At 37.9% G+C, this 7,007-nt stretch overlaps 1 pseudogene; it reads left to right on the forward strand.

Annotated features, from left to right (window-relative positions):
• The first annotated feature begins 5,185 nt into the window (after nt 1-5,185).
• LOC112817946 (olfactory receptor 4K17-like) lies at nt 5,186-6,181 on the forward strand (annotated as a pseudogene).
• Nucleotides 6,182-7,007: the final 826 nt, after the last annotated feature.

Below are 7,007 nucleotides of genomic sequence, written 5' to 3' on the forward strand. Positions count from 1 at the left end.
GCTATTTCCACAATATCTACAGTTACTTCCCCCACTGAATCTTGAACCCCTCAAAGTCACCCATGAGGGTTGAATCAACTTCTTCCAAACTCTTCTTCATTTTGCTATATTGACTTTTTCCATGAATCATGAATGTTCTTAATTGCATCTAGAATGGTCAATCCTTTCTGTAAGTTTTCAATTGACTTTGCCCAGATCCATCAAAGGAATCACTACCTATAGCAGTTATAGCCTTATAAAATGTATTTCTCAGTTTTAAAAAGATTTTATTTATTTATTTATTTATTTATTTATTTATTTATTTATTTATTCATTTGACACAACAGAAAGAGAGCACAGAAGTAGGCAGAGCTGCAGACAGAGGGAGAGGGAGAAGCAGGCTCCCCGTCTAGCAGGGAACCCAATGAGGGACTTGATCCCAGGACCCTGGGATCATGACTTGAGCTGAAGGCAGACACTTAACTGACTAAGCCACCCAGGTGCCCCTAAAATACTAAGACTTGAAAGTTGAAATTACTCCCTGATCCACAGGCTACAGAATGGATGTTGCATTACCAGCTATGAAAATAACATTAATCTCACTGGACATTTCCACCAGGGCTCTTGTGTGACATGGTACATTGTCAATCAACAGTAATATTTTGAAAGGAAATTTTTTTTTTCTAAGTAGTTGTCTCAAAATGGGTTTAAAATATTCACTAAACAATGTTGTAAGCAGATGTGCCCTCATAGGGCTTTGCTGTTATATTTACAGAGCAAATGCAGAGTAGATTTAGCATAATTCCTAAAGGCCCTAGGATTTTCAGAATGGTAACTGAGGCTTGGCTTCAAATTAAAGTCACCAACTACATTAGCCCCTGACAGGAAAGTCTGCCTGTCCTTTGAAGCTTTGAAGCCAGGCATTGACTTTTCCTTTCTAATTATGAAAGTCCTGATGGCATCTTCTCTCCATATAAGGCTGTTTCATCTACATTAAGAATCTATTGTTTAGTGTAACCACCTTCACAGTAATTATCTTAGCTAGATCTTCTAGTTAAACGTGCTACAGCTTCTACAATAGCACTTGCTGCTTCACCTTACACTTTTATGTTATAGAGATACCTTCTTGCCTTAAATCTCATGAGCCAGCCTCTGCTGGCTTCAAATTTTTCTGCTGCAGCTTCCTCATCTCGCTCAGCCTTCCTAGAATTGAAGAGACTTAGGGCCTTGCTCTGGATTAGGCTTTGGCTTAAGGGAATGTTGAGGCTGGTTTGATCTCTCCAAACCACTACAACTCTCCATATCGGCAAGAAGGCAGTTTCACTTTCTTACTATTCATGTGTTCTTGGGAGTAGCACCTTTAATTTCCTTCAAAAACTTTTCCTTTTCATTCACAATGTGGTTGTTTGGCAGAAGAGGCCTAGCTTTTTATCTATCTCAGTTTTCAATATGCCTTCTTCACTAAGCTTAATCATTTCTAGTTTTTAATTTAAGGTAAAAGATGTGTGACTCTTTTTTTTTTCACTTGAATACCTAGAGGCCATTGTAAGGTTATTAACTGGCCTAATATCAATATTGCTTTGTCTCAGGGAATAGGGAGCCCTAAGGAGAGAGACAGAGATGGGGAACAGCCAGTTGTTGGTGGCAATCAGAACACAAACATTTATCAGTTAAGTTTGCCATCTTAAATGGGTATGGTTCTTAGAACACCAAAACAATTACAATAGCAATGATCTCAGATCACCATAACAAATATAATGGAAAAGTTTAAACATTGCAAGAATTAAGAAAATGTGAGACAGAGACACAAAGTGAGCAAATGCTGCTGGAAAAATGGTGTCAGTACACTTCCTCAATGCAGTGTTGCCATAAACCTTCAATTTGAAAAATGCACAGTACCTCTGAAGTATAATAAACAAGGTATGCCTGTATAAATGAGTTTAGAGACTTATATTTAGGGATCTAACTAGAGAAATGTGAGCATTGCCTGGGGTAATAGAATTATGATTGAAAGTGAAAAAGATAAATCTGATGATTCTCAACCAGAGACAATTCTGTCCCCCATGGGACATATGGCAATCTCTGGAGACATTTTTGGTAGCCACAATGAAGAGGAGCTACAGGTAACTACCAAGTAGAGACTAGGGATGGTATTAAGTATCCTACAATGCAAAGGACAGCCCCTGCAACCAAGAATTATTCAGCCCCAAATGTTAATGGTGCTACACACCATTCCTGGTATGTAGGAATATAGTAGAGTGACGCATAAAAATATGGGTACACTGAATTGTTTTAGGTGGAATCTAAGTTACTAAATCAGGGTTTCATAATCACATTAATATAAGAGAGCAATAATTTGTGTGTTTTAAAGAAATGGATTCTAAAAGGCATTTTTTAATGATTTTGAGTTGCCACAGATACTTTTGTGTGGAAGTGCACATGCTAGTCGGCCAAACCAAACCTCTTCAGAAGGGAAGTCACTGTGCACAGCCACAGTTGAAGTGGGTCCTCTAGGACTGCCAGTCAGGGGAAGGGAGTGTAGATAGGTAATATGGGACACATACAAAGAAAGGAAGGCATTGAGGGGCTCTTCTTCCATGAGCTTTATTTTGGTTATTTATTATTGCATAACAAACACTAGCTCAGTGGTTTAAAACATTTATAATTATCTTTCATAGTTCTCTAGGGTATTTATGTCCAGCAAGATGGTTTTACTTGGGTCCTTCAATGCAATTGCAGGTACATGACAGCTGTGGCTGCAGTCAACTAAAGACTTGACTGGACGGGTTTTCCAAGGCTAGAAATTGATGTCTGCTGTCTTCTAGGAGCTCATTTGATACTGCTAAGCAGAGCACATATATGTGGCTCTTCTATGAAGTTAGGGATTCTCATTATATGGTGGCTGGGTTCCCAGAGGGGATGGCCCAAGAGCAAGTGTTCTAAGCAGCCCAGACAGACCCCACAGAGCTCTTTATTATTAGACTTAGAGGTGAGACAACATGACTTCCACCACATCCTATGATTTAAGTGCAAGCCACTAGGCCAGCTCAAATTTAAGACGAAGAGACTATACTACACAAGGGGTTAAATGCTCGGGTATACAACTCATTGAATGGTCATGTATCAGGGACTAAATACCACAACCTTGACTATCCTCATAGATTACAAACTCACTGTTGAGGAATGATTTAATCAGAGAACTTTAATAATGGGAAGGACTGTGGGTCTGACCATTAGAAGTCTGGGGATCATGTAAGTCAACTAGAGGATCTGAACTGAAGCTGGGGAGGAAGCGGCAGGAGATAGGAAGAAGGATTTGGAGGGAATCTGTCAGCAGCAGGCCATCAGTCATGCTTACCTGTTAAAACTCTATTATAGTTAAGATTTTAACAAAGGGCCTAGTACACTGCAACTTTTTATCAAATATGTACTGATTTTAAAACCTATAAATGTTTTATTTCTGTCTGTATAAGGGTTTTTGGTGAATAAAACTAAATTGCAAGAACAAGACTATCATTGAAAACAATACATCCCTTCTCCCTCTCTGAACTTCTGTACTCTATACAATGGGGCACTTGGTAGATGTCTTCTTCACTTGCTCTGTGATTGCTTATAAGTGCAAGCTATATTCCCTCAATCAGTCTGGTGTGCTGATTAGGGCTAGAGGTCATAACCTAATTTTCTCATTCACCACAGTCCCCCTCATACCCGGTCTCTCTCCATTAACTAACACACAGTGTAAAGAAAGTTCTTTGAATCAACAGCTTCAGTATCTCTCCTAAAGTGGATTTTATATTTCCTTGAACAGTGGGCTATAACCTACACATACAGAAGGTATTAGTGACAAATACATTAATAATCTTGTCTCTTATTTGTATAGGATTTCAACCTCATAAGGCATACTCATAGTTTATTTCATTCACTCTCCATTAGATTTTAATGTTAGTTTTCTCAAGTTTTCATAGTAAAGTAATTTGTGTAAGGGCAGAATGTGAATTATCAATAAAATCCAAGGTATGACACCACCTTAATGACAGTCAGTGCTATTTCCACTACCCACACCATCACAACAATTGTGAAGTAATGGCTTGCCTTTTGATTAATAAAAGATCATGACTAATAGTTATTTTCTGTTTGCAAATAAGTACATGCTTGATTTGTGAGGGTAGCAGAGGGTAGGACTAAATCATTTTTTAAAAAAAATAAACCTTCTTAAACAAGCTGCTGTCAAACTTAGACAAATAGTTGTAAGGTCCTGATCTTCTACTTTTTTAGCCCAACCAGTAGCTGCTTACAAACTTCCTTGGAAACCCTCAGGCATATTATTCCCTAAATTATGAATGATTACAATAACTTGGAAATAAGCTAGGGTATAGAAAAAAAACCTTGCTGTTCTGTGTCATTATTCTTCATATATAGATTTCTACTAAACACTCTCTTACTTCAAAGATATTAATTGAGCACAGACATTTTCAGGTCCCATGGGAATCCCACAAAGGGATATTTGGGTCTTGAAGTTATTTAGTTGCAGTTCACATTACAACAACCAAAATATGTCTTTTTAAATAGTTGTTATATTGCTCAATATTTTTAAAAATATATAAATTTTATGTGTATATATTTTAATACATTTAATGTTAATAAAATGAGATCGTACTGTATAAAGTTCATTGTAACCTACCTTTTTTCACTTAAATAATGTGAATGTTTTCCATATTCTTAAATACTTTTCTTAAACACCACTTAATTGTTAGTGGAATATTACATTCTAAGATTCCTGTAACTCATTGAAGAAAATATGCCCCAACTGTAAGATTTTTAGATTGCTCAACTTTTTACACATAACAATAATGTTACTCTAGGTTGTTGCTTATAAGCTAGTCTTAGAGATGGACAATTTAGACATGTATCTTCCTTCTTCAAGTAACAGACATTAACATTAAATTTCAAAGTCAAATGAGATTGTTAAAAAACCCAAATGGGGGTGCCTGGGTGGCTCAGTCGTTAAGCGTCTGCCTTTGGCTCAGGTCGTGATCCCAGGGTCCTGGAATCAAGCCCCGCATGGGTCTCCCTGCTCAGCAGGAAGCTTGCTTCTCCCTCTCCTATTCCCCCTGCTTGTGTTCCCTCTCTCGCTGTGTCTCTCTCTGTCAAATAAATAAATAAAATCTTTAAAAAATAAATAAATAAAAGACCCAAATGAATGAAAATGCTTGGCAACCTCCATGGCATTAGTGCCCTCTTCTCGCTCTCTACAGGTCATCCCAGAACAAGCCACTCAGTGGAGTCCACAGAATAATTAAATCAGTCTGAAGTGTCAGAATTCATTTTGACCACCTGCCAGGATATATAGTTTCTTCTCTCTGCACTCTTCCTAGTTGTCTACTTGGCCACAGTTTCAGGTAACCTTCCCATTGTGGTCAGTGATTTACATCCCAAACCTGAACACCCCCCATGTACTTTCTTCCTGGGACTCTCTCCTTTGTGGAATGAACTTCACTTCCATTTCCACTAAGATAATTGTGAGGTTGGTAAAAAAGCATAAGACCATTTCCTTTGCTGGATGCTTCACACAGATTTTTCTCCTTCACTTACTGGGTGGATTTGAAATGGAACTTTTGGTCTCCATGGCATGTGACAGATATGCCGCTATTTGTAAGCCCCTACATTGCACAACCAACATGAGCAGGAAGGTGTGTGTTTTGCTGGTAGTGACCACATGATTCTTAGGTGTTCATTTAGGGCTTCAGATACTCTGTTGTGAATTTGCCTTTCTGTGGTCCCAATGTAGTGGACACCATTTCCTGTGATCTCCCTCTGGTTACTAAGTTTGCTTGCATAGATACCTATATTGTACAGACTGTCACTGTTGCCAGCAGTGGGATGATCGCTGTGAGCTGGTTCATGATTTTGCTTATCTCCTACAGTCTGATTCTCAAAACCATTAAGAGTCACTCTTCTACTGGGCCACCCAAAGCTCATTCCACTTTGATCACATCACAGTGATGATTCTCTTTCTTGGCCCATGCATCTTCACACGGATCGGACCCTTCAACAACCACTTTCTGGATAAGTTCCTTGCTGTATTTTACACCATTGTCAACCCATCTAGAACCTAATTATCTACACTCTGCAAAACAAAGAAAGGAAGACAGCCATGAAGAAATTCTGGTGTGATTTTGTGAGTTCTAGAGAGGATACTTAGATTAAAAAGAAATTTAGATAGAAACAAGTTTTTTAAAGTTTTTAAAGAAAACTTTACATCTTTTAAAAACTGTCATTGACCTATACAGAGTACGTCAAGTGCAAGGCTTATAAAAGTCAGACCTTCAAAGATATTTTGAATGTAGTACCAGCAATAAAGAAATCAATGCCTTCATATATTTTAAATGATGCTGAGTGATCATAAAAATTGTCCATTAAAAATCCACTTGTATTTGGGGCACCTGGCTGGCTCAGGAAATGGAGCATGTGACTCCTTATCTCAGGGTTGTAGGTTTGAGCCCCACATTGGATATAGGGATTACTTAAAAATAAAAAAATGTTAAAAAAAAACCTCACTTGTATTTAAGAGGTATGAATAAATATATGCTTCATCAATGTATTAAAATGGTATTGGTTGAACAAAAAGAAATCAAAGGCATCCAAATCGGCAAAGAGGAAGTCAAACTCTCACTCTTTGCAGATGATATGATACTTTATGTGGAAAACCCAAAAGAGTCCACCCCAAAACTGCTAGAACTCATCCAGGAATTCAGTAAAGTGGCAGGATATAAAATCAAAGCACAGAAAACAGTGGCATTCCTATACACCAACAACAAGACAGAAGAAAGAGAAATTAAGGAGTCGATCCCATTTACAACTGCACCCAAAACCATAAGATACCTAGGAATAAATCTAACCAAAGAGGCAAAGGATCTGTACTCAGAAAACTGTAAATACTCATGAAAGAAATTGAGGAAGACACAAAGAAATGGAAAAATGTTCCATGCTCATGGATTGGAAGAACAAATATTGTGAAGATGTCCATG

Source organism: Callorhinus ursinus, unplaced genomic scaffold (genome assembly GCF_003265705.2).
Source record: "Callorhinus ursinus isolate GAN/ISIS: 27379988/994484 unplaced genomic scaffold, GSC_fseal_2.0 scaffold2724, whole genome shotgun sequence".
In the NCBI taxonomy this organism is placed as follows: Eukaryota; Metazoa; Chordata; class Mammalia; order Carnivora; family Otariidae; genus Callorhinus; species Callorhinus ursinus.